The sequence below is a fragment of the Pipistrellus hanaki genome, assembly GCF_964339955.1.
Source record: "Pipistrellus hanaki genome assembly, chromosome: 2".
In the NCBI taxonomy this organism is placed as follows: Eukaryota; Metazoa; Chordata; class Mammalia; order Chiroptera; family Vespertilionidae; genus Pipistrellus; species Pipistrellus hanaki.
Window position 1 is genome coordinate 33,552,392 of NC_140504.1, and position 22,081 is coordinate 33,574,472.

The window sequence follows — 22,081 nt, forward strand, 5'->3', positions numbered from 1 at the left end:
AATGCTTTTCATCCTGATAACCATAACCAAGAGGTTATAAAGCCTACAGATAATGGAAATCTTGAAAGTATAGGTTTGCCTTTTTGTTTATATTAAGTAATCAAAAATATTTTAAGTGCCTTAAATTACATATTATAAACATTTCTTTAGTTTTGGAAAACATGTATATTTTGTGAGTTGTGAGAAACTTTCCTTAATATCTTATTAAAAATAAGTGAATGCTAAAATGAGCATTAAAATACTCTAACATTCAGAATGGGAGCAATTCTTACCATTGGCAGTGCATTGATGTGGGGATGTACAACTGAATATCCGGTACCACCAATCACAAGTTGCTGTTGCTGATGCTGAGAAAAAGGAAAGTAAAATATTCAGTGTGCCCTAAAACAAATTCAGTTTAAAAGATTCCTCATGCCAAATTCTACATATAGGAAATACTCTTCATGTCTTCAAGGTCTCCACCAGTGACTATCTTTCTCCCCCTAAACAATTGTAATCATAAACAACAGCATCAACTTCTGAATGCATAACAAACGGCATGCAGTGAATCTGTATAATATTCCTAAAAGATTGGCACAAGGAAAAAAATGAGACTCAAGAGATGAATCCGCACAAACTGAACCACATTCAGGTCAATCCATGCAAATATTATTGTAAAAGGGCCCAATATAGTATGCTAATAATTTACAATCGTGAACCATAAAGAATGGTACCAAACTTATATTCTATAAATTGCTAAATAATAAAGAGAAATACATGATTGGTTTTGAAACAATTTCTATCATAACTTAATAAATGTTAATCTCTTCAGAGTACATTTTGTAATTTCCAAGACTTCTCAATTGCTGAGTCCCAGCACATTATCTTCCATGAACACTTTTTGTAAATACATGTGGTTTTTTCACACCCCAGGTCAGTGATGACTCTCAGGAGAGACACTGACCAGTGCAAGTTCTAGAGCTGAGCAGTTTCCTGTGAGAGCACAAGCAGATAACACAAAAACAATGTAGGAGCTTTACCTCATACACCTAACAGGTAAATTAATTCAAGAAACACCAAAAAAATAATGCAGCAAATACACTGAATAACTCAGAATTTAATCTCTTGAAATTAGCTCCCCTCAGATTTTATCTGTAATGAACTGGAACTCTTATTTGTGCTGATTGACAGCTCTATGACCATACTAAAACCTAAATGCTAGTATGCTACTACATAACATTAAGTTATAAGGAAATCTAGAAACTAAGAATTACAGATGGTTATATCAATATATAGTATCCCACCAGCCTCTAGTGTTTCAAGAGAAATGAGGCCAAGGCTTTTTGGTATAAGACACTTGTGAGCTAGCTAGCAGATCCTTTCCACACCTATTGATAAAATGTTCTATATATATCAGGGGTCTTCAAACTACGGCCCGCGGGCCACATGCGGCCCGCAGAGGAGTCTGATCCGGCCCGCCAGGTTTTTTGGGCAGTGAGCGCAGCCGAGGTGTTACAGTAGGAATTAGTAGTTCATATAGTCCGGCCCTCCAGCTCTCTGAGGGACCGTGATCTGGCCCCCACTTTAAAAAGTTTGAGGACCCCTGATATATATTATGATTGAGTCCAAACAATAATTAGATCACAGCTAGGCTCTGTTTACCTCAGCAGGGCTATTTGTTATGAACATTAATTATTTTACTACTAGAGGCCCGGTACATGAAATTTGTGCACGGGGGTTGGGGGAGTAGGGGTAGAGGTCCTTCAGCCCAGCCTGCACTCTCTCAATCTGGGACCCTTGGGGGATGTCTGACTGCCGATTTAGGCCCTATGGGATTGGGACTAAATCAGCAGTTGGACATCTCTCTCACAATCCAGGAATGCTGGCTCCCAACCGCTTGCCTGCCTAGCCTGATTGCTTCTAATTGCTTCTGCCTGCCAGCCTGATCACCCCCTAACCACTCCGCCAGCCTGATAGTTGCCTGCTACCCTGCCGGCCCCTGCTAGCCCAATCACCCCCAAATGCCCTCCCCTGTTGGCCTGGTCACCCCTAACTCTGCCCTCCCCTGCAGGCTTGGTCTCCCCCCTCCCCAACTGTCATTCCCTGCTGGCCATCTTGTGGCACCCATTTTGTGATCGCATGGGGACAGCCATCTTGTGCAAGGGTGTGATGGTCAATTTCCATATTACCTCTTTATTATAGGGTGGCTTTTTCATGAATTTTTGAGCTGTAAGCCATATAGGGTGACTTATTATCCCAAAATCAGCAGAGTACTCTTATCAGAAAAGACTTTTGGGCAGACATTCATTCTATCCTATCCTGTATAATAAAGGGGTAATATGCAAATTAACCCTCACAAGATGGCTGCCTACGATTAGGCTGGCGGGCGGGGGGAGGGGGGTAGTGAGTGACAACCAAATGATTTGTCTTTACTACTGGGACATGTACACACACAACACACAAACACACACATCTAACTTTATAAAATACTAATTAGATCATTCCAGCTCTTAAGTCTTTTTCTTCCTCTTCCTGGATCTCTTCTCTTTTCTGTTATTAGTGAGTCTCTCATCACTCTTATATATCTCGAATCTCAGTTTCTCTATCTTTTCTCTACCCTTGTTTTCTGCATTTACTCATTCATTTAACTTTACCTATTAGACTACTGTCCTTAAGGGAAAAATCACAATAGTGACTTATTAAATATTTAAGTCTAGGGATTTGAAGCTTGTGTTACTCTGTGGGAAACAGTGTATCAATAGGTATGCCCATTTGCACAAACATACAACCTGAAAAAGTGAGGGATTTCTAAAAAACATAAACGTATGCAGAGCTTTATTTTGGATTCTATATTAGATATTTTCCTAGTCGACTCATTTACATATGCTCCAGGCCATTGTGCTGTGCATTTCTAAAAGCACATGACACAATTCTTCATCTTATAAGATAAACATCCAAATTTTAAGATATAATTATGCATTTTATAAAAATATAAGGCGTATTTAAGGTAACCTGACAGAATGTATATTAAAACTATCTGCACTAGTCATTCAAGTTGTCCAAAAAACAAAATCATGTGTATCCTTTATCTGCCTTTTTAATCTCACTTGCTGAACCTCCTCTCCTCTCACCATTATCAGATTGTCCTCCCTCTCTGTTCTCTGCACTCTGGCTGCCATGACATTGCTCATTCCTTTGCCAGAAATGTGCTTATCTTTGGTTCTGCCCCTCAAGATCCAGCCCACATCAGCTTCCTCCTTGGCTGTACACCATTTTCTAGAGAAAGAAATCTGCACCTCTCTTACCAGAACTTTGTAGTGCCTTATTCTGTCATTAAACATCCCCTTATCAGACGTCTGGAAACCAGAGATTGATCGTTCATTTTGTTGACCCACCAGAGAACTAAGAATAGTGCCCTGAACAGACATAATTCTTAAGATATGGATTCATTAAAGTAATGTTATAACATCTCTATATGTAGAAATAAGTACATACAGTTTATACACCACACACGCACACGCACACACGCACACACTAGAGGCCTGGTGCATGAAATTCATGTGGTGGTGGAGGGGGGTCCCTCAGCCCAGCCTGAACCCTCTCCAATCTGGATCCCCTAGGGGGATGTCCAACTACTCCTGCAGGATAGGGCCTAAACCAGGAATCAAACATCCCTCTTGCAATCTGGGACCACTCACCTGCCTAACCGCTCACCTGCTAGTCTTATCGTTCCTAACTGCCTCTGATTGCCGACCTGATTGCCCCCTAACTGGTCCCCTCCAGCCTGGTTGCCCCCTAATTGGTCCTCTGCTGCTGGCTGGGTTGCCCCCAAATTTCCCCCCTACAAGCCTGGCCACCCCCTAACTGATCACCTACTGACCTGGCCAACCCCTACTGGCTTGGTCACCTTCTAACTGCTCCCCTGCTGGCCTGATCGCCCCTAACTGCCTCTGCCTCCGCCACCCTGGCTTTATCTAGAAGGAAGTAAAAGTCTGGTAGATGTCCGGTCTAATTAGCATATTATCATTTTATTCGTATATATGTCCTATCTAATAAAGGGGGGATATGCTAATTGACCCTCACACCATTGCAAAGGTGGTGGTGCCCACAGCCAATAATGAGGAAACATGCTAATTGACTGCTCTGCCCTCAAAGATGGTGGTGCCACAGCCAATAAGGAGAGGATATGCTAATTGACTGTCACGCCCTTAAAGATGGTGGCACCCACAGCCACAAGATAGCGGCTCCCAGTCCCTCAGCCCCGCCAGGGCGGCAGGTGCGCACCAGAGCTGGGCCCGAACCCAGGCGGGCCTGGCCACTCCGGAGTCCCCTAGTCCCCTCAACTCCCCAACTGCCCAGAGCCTGCCAGAGGCGCAGGTAACTAGGGCCAACTAAGGCTTGCGCTGCCAGCAGTGGCAGCAGCAGAGATGTGATGGGGAGTCGCCTTTCCCTGATCACTCACTGGGTCGCCTCCCACCTTTGAGGGCTCCCAGACTGTGAGAGGGGGCGGGCTGGGCTGAGGGATGCCCCCTCCAGTGCATAAGTTTTCATGCAACGGGCCTCTAGTATATATATACAAGCTTAGCAACCAGAACAGTGGAATGACCAGGATGACCGGTCACTATAACGCACACTGCAGCAGCCAACCAGCCAGATCCGGGCCCTGATTACACCCACAACAGCCCGCAACCCCTTTCCGAGGATGGCCCTGCCCCCAACCAAGCCCCCCAACCAGGACCCCCAAACCTCCCGCATCTCCCCCACATCAGCCCCCATAGGGGCTGGCCGGCCAGACCCCACCCGTTCACGAATTCGTGCACCAAGACTCTAGTTCAGGGGTCTTCAAACTACGGCCCGCGGGCCACATGCGGCCCGCAGAGGAGTCTGATCCGGCCCGCCAGGTTTTTTGGGCAGTGAGCGCAGCCAAGGTGTTACAGTAGGAATTAGTAGTTCATATAGTCCGGCCCTCCAGCTCTCTGAGGTACCGTGATCTGGCCCCCACTTTAAAAAGTTTGAGGACCCCTGCTCTAGTTGAAAATAAAACATAGTATAGACTGAATTATAGCAAACAAATCATAGTGTTTAGGAAGAACTACTCAACTTTTTGTTTGTTGTAAAAATGCTTAGGAAAGCCTGACTATACCAATACTTCTAGGAAGTAACCAATCAAGGCTACCCTTCTGCCACTAAAAAGAAAAATCAAAACAAAAAAATTCACGGGCACATAATCACATAAAATCTGCATAAAACAACTATTTTGTTCTACATACACTACACCTATTTGCTTTACTTTTTATACTGAAATAAATTTTTGTAGGCTTTGATTTTACTTCTAAGCAAAAACAACTTTGCTTTCAAAATCTATATTCCAGGATATTTTAACTAAAATAAAAGACATTAATTTTGGAAAAGGCTTTCAAATAAACACTGCTGACTCAGCAGACATCTTTCAAAATCTTCCAACTACATATAATTATGAGTTTTTAATATGCAAAATTTTTATTAAAAAGTTCAACAGTATATTTTGACTGATCTTTAAAAATAGTACCATAAAGACTTTAGAAGTAAAGTTATTTGACTTGTATATCTCTTTGAAAAACTAATGGATTACAGGTCTTTTCCTAAGAAAAGGTACAAATTGAGACATAATCTAATCTAGAACCTAGTGGCCAGTAACAAATTCAAGAAAGCGTTCTTGATATCCTTAAGAAATAAAAGGTATCAATGAATTATATAAATTGGGGACATCATACCAAAAATTGAGAGAGAAAAAAAATAATGATCTTGCCATAATTAACGTGCTTAGAAAGTTTCTTATTAAATGAACTTTGGAGCAAAAAAAAAAAAAAGGTCACATAAAAAGTCCAAATTAAATTGCTTAGCACAAAATTGCTTAATACAATAAACAAATAGTGATTACCTTCTACTGAAACAACTAAGAAAAGAATATATTTGTAAACTGAAGTTTCAACTAAATTGTCTCAATTCCACTGATCCATTTAACAAAAGACTTATTAATCACCTTCTTCAACTGGGCAATCTCTAGTATCATACTAAGCATTCAACCTAGCCTCTAAAACATTATATTGTAGAATGTGCTCTTCTCATTCCATTCTCATACACACTATATTCTAGACAGCCTGTGGAAAGGGGGAAGAATCTGTAACAGAAAGGATATCTTAAAGAAACTGATGCAGAGATCAGATCAGATTCAAAGGCCCAGTAGTCAGACTAAACACAAGTTCACCAACATTGGCCATGGTTTTCACTTTCATTTGTTATTTAAGTGACTTAGGGAAAACGGATTCAAGAGTTATATATTATGGCCAGGACCGGTTTGGCTCAGTGGATAGAGCGTCGGCCTGCAGACTGAAAGGTCCCAGGTTCGATTTCGGTCAAGGGCATGTACCTTGGTTGCGGGCAAATCCCCAGTAGGGGGTGTGCAAGAGGCAGCTGACCGATGATTCGCTCTCATTGATGTTTCTAACTCTCTACTCTCTCTCTTCCTCTCTGTGAAAAATCAATTAAATATATATTTTTTTAAAGTTATATATTATGATCCTAATTTTCTAATCTATATATATAAAGCCAGAGACCAGAACGTCTTAAGGACTGAACCACAGGATGCTATGACACCTACTATGGCCAGCAAACTGCCCAATCAGGGGGTGATGCCCCTCCCCCCAGCCAGCCCTGCCCCTAATTGGACTCTCCCACCCCGATCAAGGGCAGGGCAGCCAGCAAACCACCCAACAGCACATCCCCCTGGCTAGCCCACCCCTGATCAGCCCGCAGCCCCTCCCCCCCAGGCCAGCCCCGCCCCTGATCACCTCCCCCACCTCTTTTGGAGGGGGGGCCAGCTGGCCCATAGCCCCTTCCCATGGCTGGTCCAGCACCCAAACCCTCCACCCCCAATCAGGGGCAGGGCCCCTCCCCGAAGAGAGCCTGGCTCCAATCATCACTGATTGGGACCTGGCCCGCCAGCCAACCTCCCGCTGTCTCTTCCTCCCAACAGGTCCAGCCAGATCCACCACGACTGGGGCCAGGCCAGCCTCAAAAGACAATAAAACCACAAATTCTCTAATACTAAGACACAAAGTTTTTAAAATTAAAGTTTGGTTTGGGCAGTTTCAAGTATTATTAAAAATTAAATTGGTTTAAGCACTAATATCTACCAATCAAAAGTTTCTAGTTCTTTAACTTTCAGTGATAGATAACCAAGCACTAGAAAAGGCTTAGACTCACATTTTAGTTGTGATATTAGACAGTGATGTAAAAATGTTTGACTAAGTACATTGTTGTCAATTACTAAAAAAAAAAAAAAAAAAAGCGGTACATCAACAATGTGTAACTGTAACTAATTTCTTTTTCTCATTCAAAAAACTGTTACTAAATTACGTAATGTTGTGACATAATTTATTAGAGGCCCAGTGCATAAATTTCATGCACAGGAGCCCTCAAGAAATGTTTGATACAGGGAGCAAGATAAGACGGCAGTTGGGCTTCCTTAGTGCTGCCATGGAGGCAGGAGAGGCTCCTGCCACTGCGGTGGCACTTGCCAGCTATGAGCCCAGCTCAGGGCTTCTGGCTGAGCGGGACTCACCCGGTGGGAGCACACGACAACCAGGGGACAGCTCCTCCACTGAGTGTCTGCCCTCTGCTGTTCAGCTTGCATCATTTCTGGTGGTCAATACGTGTCATAGTGACCGGTCATTCTGCAGTTCAGTCGATTTGCATACTTGCCTTTTATTATATAGGATTATTTTATAGGATTATGCCTTAGAAATATGACAGATATGACATTGTTTTCTTAACACAAAGCTGATAGCAGCTAAACATTTGTAAAAGTGATTTGGGAGGAAGAAACAAGAAGAAGGGTGAGGGGAGGCAGTAGGAATAGCATAAGTATGTAGGAAATTATAGGGTAAAACAAAATCAAACTTTGCCCTTTCCAAATTTGCTTTAACACTACATAGGCAGTACCTTGGCACTTAAAAGAAAAAAGTGACATAATTCCCAAATCTTTTTAGGTTTGTCACTCTTCCCAAGGGCTAAACATTTGATTCAAGGTGTCAGCTATTCAAGAACTTGGAATAGCTAATTAAGCTAGGACAAGACAGAAATCATTCTGCTGAACAATACTAGTACACTCCCAACAGAAACAAAAACAGCTCTTGCAGAGATGATGTGTCTTTAGTTAACTGTGCCCTACAGAAATACCTTCCCAGATTCTAACCTAGCTGTGACACTCATTTAATCAGTGGAGGGTAGAATCTATACACTGTTTGCATTTTAAAGATCCCCCATGACATTCCAATGGGGGTTGGGAACCACTAGAATATGTGATAGGAATGGGGAAAATGGGGAATTTTACTAGTCAGATTCTAATTATTATTCTGTGGGGGGGGAGGAAGCCCAAAAGGATTACTTCTTTCAAATATTAGCATTGCAAAGTGAGTGCTTCTCAGAATTAGAGTGGGAAACATACTGTATCAACCAAATTAGAAGTTATTAATTTGATTTTAAGATTAGCAATAAGAAAAAAAGATAAACTCAATCCTCCTCCCGAAAAATGAATTAGAAAAGGTAATAATGACATAAGATCACAAAATGGAGGTTATCATAATAAAAGAGCATTGCTGGGTACCTACATTTAGATAAGAGACACAAAAAACAAATGAAACTGAACTCTGTATGACAACACTCTAAGTAGTAAGTAGAAATTATAGGAAAAATTTTTTCTACTCGATATAATGAAAAACTATTATGGAAATATTAAACAAAACCCAGATCTACCATTCACTGAGAAAGTTATTATAGTGGAATATACAGGGCTGCGTATGTGCCCTTCCATCAGCGTTCCAGTGTGCCATCATGATAGGGCCACCAGAAGCACCTATGGCATCTTTGTTCGAAGTGTACTCCAGCAAGACACATTAGTTAAAAAGAGAAGCCATCTTAGAGTACTGGGGGTTCAGAGCCTGAACTGTGCAGCCACACATCTTGGATTTCACTCACAACCAAGAACTAAAACTAAAGTTACTAACCTCTCTGGGCCTCAGTTCTTCCATCTGTAAAATTGTTCTGAGAGCTGAATTTATAAAGTCCTAAACATTGCCTGGCACAGGATTCTAATGAGATCATCCTTCCTAATAAAAGAGCAATATGCAAATTAACTATCACTCCGCTACAAGCACAAGCCACGCCCACCAGCCAATCAGAGCAAGTATGCAAATAAACCCAACCAAGATGGCTACAGCCACAGAGAGCAGGAGGGAGGCTTGGGTTCCCCAGGCAATGGAGGAAGCCAAGCTTTCTGCCTGCCCTTGCTGGCCTAGGCCTCCACTCAAGGCTATAAAGTTTCAAGTATAGAAGGTAAACAAACCCAAACAAAAATGGCAGCAGCCATGAAGCTGGAAAGAGCAGGAGGCAGGGTTGCCCCTGGCAATGGAAGAAGCAAAATTTTCCGCACACCCTGGCCGGCCCAGGACTCCACTCCAGGCTACAACGTTTCAATTATAGAAGATACATAAATTTCAAAAGAAATGGCTGCTGGCCATGGAGAGAGCAGGAGGCTTGGCTCCGCTCCAGACTACAAAGTTTCAATTGTAGAAGGTAAATAAATTCCAGATACCAGGGCCTCTGCTTGGGTCGCCAGGGGGCGTGGCCAGCCTGCAAACTACCACAGGCCCCTCACTCAGGCCACCTCACATCCCAAGGGAACCCCCACTCTGATCCAGGACACCCTTCAGGGCAAACCAACTGGCCCCCATTCATGCAGGCTTCTATCCTAATAAAAGAGTAATATGCAGATTGATCAATACTCCAACACACAAGCTGGCTGCCCCCATGTGGTTAAAGATCCTGCCCCCATGTGGACACAAGATGGCCACCACAAGATGGCCAGCAGGGGAGGGCAGTTAGGAGGCACCAGGCCTGCAAGGAAGGGCAGTTGAGAGGGACCAGGCCTGCAATGAAGGGCAGTTAGAGGCGATCAACCCAGCAGGGGAGGGCAGTTAGGGGTGACAGGCCGGCAGAGGAGGGAAGCTGGGGGCAAACAGGCTGACAGGGGAGCAGTTAGGCATCAATCAGGCTGGCAGGGCAGTGGTTAGGGGTTGATCAGGCTGACTGGCAGAAGTGGTTAAGGGCAATCAGGAAGGCAGTCAGGTGAGCAGCTGGGAGCTAGCAGTCCTGGATTGTGACAGGGATGTCCGATAGTTAGAGGCAGTCGGACATCCCTTGAGGTGTCCCAGATTAGAGAGGGTGCAGGCTGAGCTGAGGGACACCACCTCCTTGACCCCATACCGGGCCTCTAGTAGTCTAATATTAAAAAATAACAGAAATGCCCTAGCTAGTTTGGCTCAGTGAATAGAGCGTCAGCCTGAGGACTGAAGAGTCCCTGGTTTGATTCTAATCAAGGGCATATGCATGACTTGTGGGCTCAGTCCCAATAAAGGTCATGCAGGATCAATGATTCTCTCTCATCATTGATGTTTTTCTCTCTCTCTAATTAATGAAAACATATTTTTAAGAAAAATATGTTCTAAGCAAAAAAACTGTTTACGACCTCCCATGAAATGATAAAAATAGCAATGGGAAGTATTTTAAAAAAGAAGGGGGGAAAAAAACAGACAACCAACAAAGACAGAGAACAATGAAGGCATAGAATAGCAAGGTCTTGGAAATGAATCCTCTTGGCCAGAGCAAATAAAGTAACAAAAACTGTTGGCCATAAATTTTGCCAGCACCTGCCCAATATTCACCAAATAGTGGGTGAAAAGAAATGACAGTTATTATGCATATTTTAAATTAAGAGAAAATGAGCTTATCTTTTAGCTTTCTGATATGATTAATGACCACTGGACATCAAAAATCACTTCTATAATGTAAACTAAAGTGTTTAACTGCAAAAGATATTTTCACATTTTCTAATAATCCTAAATCATAATATAACTCACAGATAAATCTGGGAATGAACAAGTGAATTGTGTATTAGTAATTAGCTTTTAAAACAAACTCGTAAACATATAGACAAAATTACAGATAAAACAAAGTGTTAATTTCCTTAGCTTTTCTAAGTTCTCTAATATCAAAACAAAGAAAGAATCCACCCACAACAAAAGACCTGCCTACTACAAATGAACTCTCTCCATTAGCTATGCATTAATTATTCAAGAAAACGCAAACCTAGGAGAAAGCCAGATTCTTCTTCAGAAGGCCAAGCAGCAATGTAATCTAAAGCCTGCTTTTATCTCAAAGCCAAGTTAACATAGTAGGGCTTTTCTTTTTCCTTTAACTGACTGTAGCATTTATCCTGCAACAAACAGAACTGTGAAGAGAAAAAGAGATAGAAGGTAGAGAAAAAGGGGAAAACGTTTTATTAACCTCTCTATCAAACATTGTTAATATTATAAGTTAGCCCTTTACAACAGTAGAACAAAATTTACTAAAATATATCTATAATAATAAAAGTGTAATATGTTAATTAGCCTGGACGTCTGCGGAGGCAGTTTGGGGCTGAGGCAGAGGGCAGCAGCCTCAGGCCCTTACACTAATTTCGTGCGAGTCTCTAGTATGGGGGTGTCGAACTCAATCAGAGAAGGGGCCAAAATCTAAAATCCAGCCTAAATCGCGGGCCGAATGGTTTACTGAAAAGTCATAAACTGACAATGTCATAAACTGACAGCGGAGTGCAGTGATGACAGCGCGGTGCGGGCCACATTGCAAGGCCTGGCGGGCTGGATTTGGCCCTCGGGCCTTGTGTTTGACACATGTGCTCTAGTAAATAAAGACCCCTGCTTTCCCAGAGTTTAAATTCCAGGAGAATTTAGAATTAGGTTGCACATAGTTGGTGACAACTGCTATTAAAAAAAGTAAAAGTCTGAGTTGGGGGAGGGGACTCCGGAATGAAGAAGGGAAGGAGTTGGTGCCTCCAGGCTGCAATAGTTAAGTAGAATGCTCAGAACTGGTTTGTATTTCAACAGGAGAGCTGGCAAGATATCAGGAAGCTATTGCATATTCTCTGTTCTGTATGTATGCAGGCAGTCATGGATGCAAATGTGCCTTATCTTGAAGTTGTCACTTAAGTGTTAGTACCTAGAACATCTACATTCACAAAACAGGTCATTTATGTTTCAATTACTCCAATTTTTCTCTGAAAGATCTGTTCTTGGCTATATCCTATATGTTATAAAGTTGTAATTCCTAGGACAGATATTAGCCATTATAAGTGATAGGTTTAGCACTGTAGTTTTATGGAGGCCATCAGAAAAATTATCAAATGCAAAGGAGAAGATAAGCTAAATAAGAGAAACTTTCATAATTGTTGCCCAGAGCTGTTCAATATATTTTCCATACAAGCATTCTTACAAAATTAACATAAAAAAGCTTTGAACTTTTTCAAGACACATGATACTGGAAAACAGAAAAATACCACTGAAATGAAATATCTGGTCACTTAAAGTCCTACTACAGTTTAGACAATAGACTCAATGTTTATCTAACAAATGCCTACACTTTTGTGCCTTGTATTACATACATTTATTTACCTACCATTACTACCTTAAAATACCAACTTGGTAAAAATAACAAAACACAAATGTGGATATAGACCAACACTTCTTCAAATACTTAAGAACCTTTGGTCTTGTCTGTTTTTCCCCATTGTGTTTCATATTCTTTAGTAGAGGAAAAAAGTGAAACTTGTTTGTGAAAACCCACAAAGCTAGAACTATAAAGACTGGCTGAACTTTTTTTCAATACCTTCAATTGTAAATACCTGGAAAAAATTAATAATGTCTTTATAATTTATACCTCTTATCATATCTAAAACATAATTCTGGACTCCAGTGAGCACTAAATGAGATTGACAGAGGGGGATATTTGTGAAGGTAGGGGAGTTGAAACAAAATCTTACCTCTTCCGTATTGGAGGGGAAATAGCCCAGAAAATATCTTTCCCACAAAGAGAATGAAAATTTATTGGCCTCTAAAGCTCAAGTCCTGGCTAATCAATCAAATGAAAAGAACTACTACTTAATGAGTCAGACTCAACTAGGAGGAATCACAAAAATCTAAGTAGGTCACACCTGTAACCTGTTTACTCAGAAGCATATAGGACAGAAAGGCTATCAGGGTAGTTAGTATCAAGCCAGACAGGTCAGCACAACATGCAACCCAGGAGTCTTTGTACACCTCCCTCCTACCACCATGGGATAACTCAGGTAAAGGGGGCTGTAACTCACCGAAGGGTGCAGAAGTTTCACTGGCTTAGAAACCCCAAGCTCCACAGTGAAACTAATACCTATATATTTAAAAGCCTAAGCAACCAGCCGGCCATTCTACTGTCAGACTGGCCTGCAGCTATGATGCGCACTGGCCACCAGGGAGCAGACGCTCAATGCAGGAGCTGCCAAGCTGCAGTGAACTTGGCAGCTATGATTCTCGGTTGACACACTTGATTCCAGGGTATGTCAATCGAGAACCGCCCTCTCGCAATCCAGGACCCCTTGGGGATGTTGGAGAGCCAGTTTTGGCTTAATCCCCACAGGCCAGGCTGAGGGACCACACTGGTGCACAAATCCGTACACTGGGTCTCCAATCATCTTATTAGAGTCTCACAGGCATAGCTTCCAGGGGACTCAACCCAACACGGGACATACACAGTCATAAGAATGAAACAAACCTTCCCATCAGGTATTTACTCCCACTCAGATGCAGCCCCACGTTGGCTGGTAATATTGTTGACATTCTACCTTTATGCTTCAAATGAAACAGCTAAATGTTAGTTAAACCAAGGACATTTAACCTTAGAAGGAGAAAAAGTTTGATGAACCCTTTCCTCAAAACACACCTGGGTCCTCATCCTACTCTCTCTCTCTAAGATGCCAGGGTCTTGGGCCTATAACTTTGGCTTTTATGGGACTGGTTCATCTCCTATAAGCAATGACTGGATTATAACCTCGGATATCCTTTGAAGCCTTTTAAAAAAGGTACATGCCCTTGACCAGAATCAAACCTGGGACCTTTCAGTCCGGCAGGCTGACGTTCTATCCATTGAGCCAAACCAGTTAGGGCAACTAACTATTTCTTGAAGTGCTATATAGATTTGTCTGGATTTTTTGTTTGTTTGTTTGTTTGTTTGTGTTTTTTAAAACTTAATACATTCAGAAATGAAGGACTTCACTGGATGGGAATAAGGTTAAATTTAATTAATTTGCATAATAAGTATTCATAAGAGAGCCTGGAACTTTAGAAAGCGTAATCCTCCTACCTTTGGAAGTTTACCAAAGTATTGGGAGGCACAAAAGCACCACAGCCATTGCTGGAGCAAATTTTGTGCTACTTGTGGCTTGATATTCACTACCCAAGTCAGTAGTCAGAAAGTTATCTTTCTTGGCTCTTCCTTCTGTCTCCTTCTGTCTTCTTCATAAATATCAATGTACACTGCCCTTGCATCCCGTCATCGGCATTCTCAATCCATTTCCCCTGTAATTTTGATGAAGTCTAAAGCCCCAATTACAGCCAAGCATCACAAAATTGATTATCTGAAAATTCAGCTTTTTTCTTTTGCTTTTTTAAATTTTGAAGTGAAAGAGGCAATAGTGGGTTTCTTTGTTGGATCACTGCTTTGTTGTCATTTACATAACAACTATTAGTTGCCTTCTTGCTTACATAATCCCAATTTTATTCAAAGCAGCAGCATGTACAGATACTCACTTTCCCAGCCTTTCTTACAGCCCTAGGAAACAGACACTGGGGAGGAGTAAGCACCCAGTGGGAGAGGCCCTGAAAGTAGCCATTTTCCACTGAGGCAAGAAGACTGAAGGAAGTCCTCACACTAAGGAAAACGGAATAAACAATAGCAACTTCCTGCCTCTACATACTGCATAAAATAGTGGTCTCCTGTAACTTGAAGCCATTTGGACATCCTTATCCCTCTGGGGTTCAAAGCAGGCCTCTCCAAGAGGTACAACTTTGTAATGTGAACTGTTTTGAGCTCAAGGCTCCCTTAAAGAATTTAAATTAGGGGCCTTACCCATATCTATATGAAAGAGCAAACTAATAATTACTGAACATCTGCTCTTGTTATCTCTTGCAAAGACCTTCCTCCCCTCTCAAGCCCCAAGGAAACTTAGCTCATTCCTTACTCGGAATGCCTTACATACCTCAGTCTAACTCTGTCTTTGAACCTCTCTCATTCATGTCATGTAGGGTTTCTGACTCTATCTTGCATGTGGGGTTCTCATGCATACATATGCAATAAAATTTGGTTATTTTCTCTTGTTAATCTCTCCCACATAATTTTAATTATTAGACCACCTGAAAGAACCTTGAAGGCAGAGAAGTCTCTTCCTCACCTATATTCTTATATATGTCCCCAAAGCATTTCAAACTTAGTTCAACTCCCATTTCAGACTGGTTCCTCTTCCTATATTCTCTACCTCTGTCTATGGCTCCATCCTCCCACTAACTCAGCTAAAAACAATGGCTTTCTCCTCTTTCATCTCCTATAGTTAATCAATCGCCAAACACCATTACATTCCATCTATAGTGTGTTTTTAGTCCTCCAAACCTCATACCTTTATGACTTCAGATAGGCTTATATCCTCTAGCTAAATTTTAGACCATCTAAATCCTACTTAAAGGGGGGCAAAAAAAAAAAAATCAATAAAATATGTAAATAAAAAAATAATAAATAAATAAATAAATAAATCCTACTTAAGCTCTGCCACCATTGTAGATATTCTTTTATATGCCTGTCTCCCTTCAATAAAAAGTATCTATCTTGAAAGATTCCTTATTCATCTTTGTAATACGAGATCCCTAAAGCAAAGCATGGAAAACATAGTAAAATGCATCCCTCTCACAGACTAGTGGTTAAAATAAAGACCTTATTCATACAAGTATTAAAAAAATCGATGACAAAATTGTTGTGTTGTTTTCATTCCCTCATAAAATCAATTTTGGGGCAAATACAAATTATATCTGATGCAAACCATACCTGAAATTCCGAAAACTAAAAGTATTATTTGGTTCAAAAGATAAAGAAAAAGAACTATGACCAATTATTTAACAGCTTATCTCTGAAATATTATATGAACCAAACATACTATCATAACTATTGCATCTAGGTACGGCATTTTAAAAGCACATTAATGCAGTGCTACTTTGTTACAAATGCAATTGCTGTTAAAAGGCATTTCTTTCATTTGCTCTTTTAGAGTGTGTATGATTTTGATCCTTTTTATTTCCTTAGGCCAGAGTAGAGAAACTGGGAAGGAAGGCAAAGAACTTCATAAAAAACAAGTTAGAGCAGCCAGTAGCTCACTGAGAAAGGAGCAAGAGATTTTTGCTATTTTCCTTCATTGTTCTATAGACAAGAAACTAAACAGACTACTCCTAAAAATCAGACAGCTTACAATAGGCAGGGACTCTTTTCATTATCAAATTTGATCCCAAAATCCTAGAAAGACAGGCACATGTGCACTCCCGGCATTCTAATACTAAAGGTTCATTGGTGGCTACTATGAAATTATATCCCTGGATCATATCTCCTATAACTTTTATTTCTTGCTTTCCCCTCTCCTAATAATGTGAACATTTCATGGATATGTCCTTATTCTGCCCCAACCACACCAAATTCTCTCTTTTTATTTAATAACTTAACCCTATGCAAGTCCATTTCATGTGTAAACCTTACAAAATACAATTGCCAGAAACAAATGTCTGGTTCTTTACTATTTTTTCAATTATATTAGTGCAACCCTTATTAATATTTACAATGCTTTCCATTCTCAATTTTTTTTTTTTTTTACCAAAAACTACATAGAACTACTAAGAATACTGTGACTCCACCACTTCCTGGGCATGAGACATTAGGCTTATTATTCTAAACTTGTTTCCTCGTCTGTAAAGTGAGGATTTTAACACTACCCACAGAGGGATGTTGTTTTGACATTAAATAAGTTAATACCTATCAAACATGTAATAGTACCCGAGATATAAAAAAGCAATTTATGAAGTCATTGTTATTTTACTGGATTGTATGTGTGATGGAACACACTGAGCTATCCTTTAATTAGAACCACAGATTTACTGAATTAAGTGGTTAATATACCCAACCTAAATATCTAGAATATTTTGTTTTCATGAATGTTTTTATTTTATTCTTAAAAATGCAACTTTGCTTTTAAGAAGTCTGCTTGCTATTAGCATTCTGAAAATAAGGTATCATTTCTGGATTAAATATTGGATGTAAAATTAGAAGGGGGGGGAGTGATTACTGGAGAGGGAAGCAAGAGTGGTTCAAGATTTTTGACCTTTAAGAAATACCAAATTTTAATCAACATCACAACCAATCTATAGCAGGTAATAAATTAATCAAATGTCCATGTTTTAAAGAAATATCACTCTAATATTACTATTATTATTCCCTGACTTCCAAATAGTAGCTGAGAAGCAATGAAACTAATGCCTAATTCAGTAACACTGAATTCCCAGGTAAGATTTACTTTCAGTGATAGCAAATAATAGATAAATTTAATAAGGCTTCATTAAGCCTTTTCCATAATTATATAGTATTTTAAAATAGTACCTTTATTTTGGTTTTGAATGTCATGTAATTACTGAATATCTGTGTAGTCTGAAATTACTTTCCTTCTAGAAAGAACATCAAAAAAATTTAAAACGTTGTTAAATAACTTGCAGTTTCCCATTCCTAGAAGGGAGTGTAAGCTCTTAATTCTCCCTGATGTTTACTACCCTGGACAATTTAATGAGCTCTATAAATTCTATTAATATTAACCTTATCTGGTGTTACACTACAGTTTGATTCAGTCTAACTTCGAATGCCACCAGTACAGTGACTAATTTTCTAATCTGAAAGCAAATCAGCAGATCCCACTTGGAGCTTTAATAAATTCACTTTATTTCCATGTCATTGATTGGAAAATAAAGTAAAACTGAAAATTTTATTCAAAGGGCAGGGAAACAGTATTGAAGAGCAGATTGGGTTCAGTATAAGATGAATGTCAACCAAGAACCACTGAACTCTGACCCAATCAATTTGCCAATTTTCATAGGAATCTAGGGACAGTGGTTATACATCTTAACAGTATATAAATTTAACTATTCTCTTTTTTCTTTTATCACTGTTCTTAGCCAAAAATTCAGAACATAGTTGTAGAGTGTTCAAGCCATAATTACTGTTAAGCCACATTCTAAGATACTGTTTCCATTCCAGGCCACATAAAAGGTCTGTTTTTTCAAAATTACTGATCTCTTCAAACTCTAAAGTGTTCTTGAATATTTATTCACAGTATATTTAAGAACCATGGACTTTTACACTGTAAAAGGAGGGAAAATTGTCTATTTGCAAGCCAGACAGGTCAGCACAGGTGCAAAAACTTCTGGAATTGCTTCAAGCTCCTAGTCCCAAAGAAATTGTCATAATGGAAAATGACTTGGCAGAAGCTGGTTACCCTTGCAGTCCAACTCAGACATGTATTCCTAGACAGAGTTTAAAACTACAAGGACACAGAAAATAGCAGACTTTCATTCAAAGTATATCTAGAATGACCCTACTAGCTAATTTGATCCACTAGTTATGAAATCACACACACACACACACACACACACACACACACACACACACACAGCTTGTTTCTGCCCACAGTTCCTGGCACAGAGCAACTAAAGCCCTTGTAGTTTCCTAACAATAAGAGCACTGGGAACACCTTTTGTTCTAATATTTGGTCTTTGACCCTGATTTCTGACACAGCTCCTAAATTCCTTGGAATTTGCAAGTCATTTTCTCTAGTGAGGGCTAGCCCACTCTTGGTGGGCTCCTGGGTAACTACTTCAGGGTGGGTCTGGTCACCAGAGACCAAGCCATGATTAGAAGCTTGGAATTTTCCACTCCACCTCCCTCCAATCTCCTGGGAAGGGGAGAGGGACTGGTCACTGTGCTAAGAATTGACATGCCCTTGTGATAAAGCCTCCCTTAAAATGTCAAAAGTATGGGGGAATTCAGAGAGCTTCAGGATCACTGAATATATGGGGGTAGTGGGACGGTGATGCCCCCAGTCAGGGCATTGAAGCATTGTACTCACCCTCCCCCCACACCTTACCCTACACATCTCTTCCATCTGGATGGTCATCTGTATCTTTTGTCATGTCTTTTATAGTAAATGGGTAAGTGGTTCCCTGAGTTCTGTGAGCCATTCTAGCAAATTATCAAACCTAAGGAGGAGATGATCACGAGAACTCTGATTTTATAGCCAGTCACTCAGAAGTAACAATCTGGGACTTGCAGTTGGCATTTGAAGTGAACCCTTGACTCAGGAGATCTGATGCTAACTCCAAATATTAATACTGAACTGACTTCTTTGATACTCAGATGGTGTTGCAGAAAATAAAAATAAAAATACCACACATTTGGTAAGAAGTGTTTTGTTTGTAAAGGAAAACACAGGTATGCTTTTTTTACAGTTCTTAATATTTCTCCTGCCAATAAGCCTCTGTGTTCCCATGTTTTCTTTATGTCAGTCTACAATAATTTTCTCCTTCAAGTGATTTTCCAAAGAACTTGTATTTCCCTAAGATAAGTTGAAGTAAGTCAGTACATTGTGTCTACAACTAATATGGATCAAGGAAGACACAAATAAACATATAATGGTTAGCCACTAAGAGAATCATTGTTGTAGTCCTAACCTGAGGGTGAGGCTAATAAAGAAGGAAAACTCCCCCCCCTTTTTTTTTCTTTCATTTTATTAAATGCATTTATTACTTCCATGGTAAAAATAAAATAAAATAAATTTTAAAAGTGCTGAAATTTCTGATTTTCTAGGTCACCCAGGATATGGGAAACAAACTTTAGTTATAAATAAAACAAACAATAACTACACATGCCTTTTACACACCCCCATCACTGGGTATCTTTGACAATCTAAAAAGATTTAAGGTGAATTTAGATATGCGGCAATGCGTAAGATTTAAAATTTAGATAATCACTAGTATAAAATAAATTTTTAGCTTCTGTTAAATGATGTTAAATGTCCTTTCCAATTAAGGCTAAAATTTTTATTCAAAGTCATGACTAGAGTCCTAGACAAAATTAAAATGTGACATGTCATACTCTTTCATTGATCAAAACAAAGCCCATTAAACCAATGGGGAAGGAGAAAGTAAAGAGAAAGACTTTAGGAAGACTTTGAAAATATCTGTTTGTGAATTCACTTATTAGGCTTGATGGTGTGTTCTTCATTAATTTGATTACTGTGTATTGGGTGTCTACTAATCATGGCAGGCATCATTTTAGAGGCTAAGGAACAGAGTATTAAAGAAAACCCCTTGAAGTTTAATTCTAGTAGGGGAGGACAAACAAAATCAGCACGTAAGATATATGGCAACTGTCTTATCTCAATTTCTCAACCTACAATAATTTTAATAAAACCCAAGATACTTATATTTTAGTACCATAATAATTCAGATTCATTGACTGCATACACCCAGAAAAACCTGGTCAGTCAGGTTTTGAAATAAGAAACCATAGCAGTTCTATGGATCAAGAATACTCCTCCCTACCCAGTGAAGTTTGTTGCTAGAACCCATTTCAACAACTTGTGATCAAATATGGTCCCATCTCTCTTATTTCTCCAATGAGTTGCTGGATTCATACTAATCAGGACTTCCAATAATTTTACTTATAGACTAGAGGCCCAGAACATGAAATTCGTGCATGAGGAGTGGGAGTGGGGGCGGGAAGAGGTGTTCCACAGCCCAGCCTGCCCCTTATCCAATCTGGGACCCCTCGAAGGATGTCCTACTGCTGGTTTACAGAGATTGGGCCTAAGCCAGCAGTCGGATATCCCTCTCACAATCCGGGTCTGCTGGCTCCAGCTGCTCACCTCCCTGCCTGATTGGTTCTAACCACCCTGCCTGCCAGTCTGCTTGCCCTCAACTGCCCCCCGCCGCTGGCCTACTCACCCTCAAATGACCCCCCCACCAGCCAGATCACCCCCAACTTCCTCCCTGCTGGCATGCTCACTCCAAACTGCCTCCCTGCTGTCCTGGTTGAAACTCTGTAGCCTTAAGCAGAGGCCAGGGCTGCCAGGGTGGGCGGGAAGCTTGGCTTCCTCCATCACTGGGGCAACCCAAGCCTCCTGCTTGCTCCAGTGTGCCATGCCAGCACAGCCAAGGGTTCGGTGAGCCTGAGGGAGGGCGGTGAAGAATGAAGAAAGAGACAGACGAGAATAAGCTGGGTCTAGGTGGATCTTCTGTGCCTGGCTGAGGCCAGAGAATAGATCCAGACTGCAAAGCTGATGTTTTATTTATCATCGGGGCAAACAAGGTAGTTTACAATGTTCTTATAAGTTTCACTTGTTTTGGCAGCACTTGCTGCCCCTCCCACAGCCCATTAGCTACCCAGGAAAGATCTAGGGAGCAGTCACAAGATCAAGCTTAATTAGGCTTAGAGGACTGTGCCCTCTGAGACTTATTTGCGACTTTGCCAGCAGGTCAGTCCAAGACTTAACCCTATAAGCGCTCCCTACACTCCAGCTCCATGGCTGGCGCCATCTTGATTGGATTAATTTGCATACTCCTGATTGGCTGGTGGATGTGGCTTGTGGATGTAGTGGAGTGATTGTTAATTTGCATGTTTCTTTTATTAGTGTAGATAGGTAAATAGATATGATTGGTGGAAGGAAGGTTTTAAACACTCAGGCAGAGAAGATCTACAAAGAATAGTTAACTCATACACAGTCTTCTTTACTGCCACATGATAATGCTGCTAAAATTTGTTCTGAATAAACAATGGTCATTCACTGCATGGTGATATGCTGGTCTAGACCCTGACTACCAATTTTTTAGATTGTTTAGTTAATATTTCCTCCCAAGGATTTATTGTTCGTCCAAGATCAAAGGCCACACTTGCATGGCAGGGTCTACAGAAGCTCCAGAACCAACTGACATGCAGAAACATTCATTCTAAAGAATTCTAAGGCCTATACATCAAATCACTGGCCTAGCCAAAGCCGGTTTTGCTCAGTGGTAGAGTGTCGGTCTGCAGACTGAAAGGTCCCAGGTTCGATTCCGGTCAA

At 40.6% G+C, this 22,081-nt stretch overlaps 1 protein-coding gene and 1 long non-coding RNA gene across 11 annotated transcripts in view; one reads left to right on the top strand and one right to left on the bottom strand.

The window, feature by feature from the left end:
• LOC311618212 overlaps positions 1-22,081 on the top strand; it is a 470,112-nt gene that overhangs the window by 392,460 nt on the left and 55,571 nt on the right. The window lies entirely within an intron of this gene.
• TBL1XR1 (TBL1X/Y related 1) overlaps positions 1-22,081 on the bottom strand; it is a 148,983-nt gene that overhangs the window by 70,830 nt on the left and 56,072 nt on the right. For 6 of the 9 annotated variants that reach the window (XM_084875562.1, XM_084875563.1, XM_084875556.1 and 3 more), the window contains one exon: positions 273-347. The exons of 2 other annotated variants lie outside the window; for them this stretch is intronic. The gene's annotated coding sequence lies outside the window, so the exon portion shown is untranslated. Of the gene's footprint in view, positions 1-272; positions 348-22,081 lie in introns of those variants that run through there. One more of the 9 variants, XM_084875559.1, reaches the window with a different exon arrangement.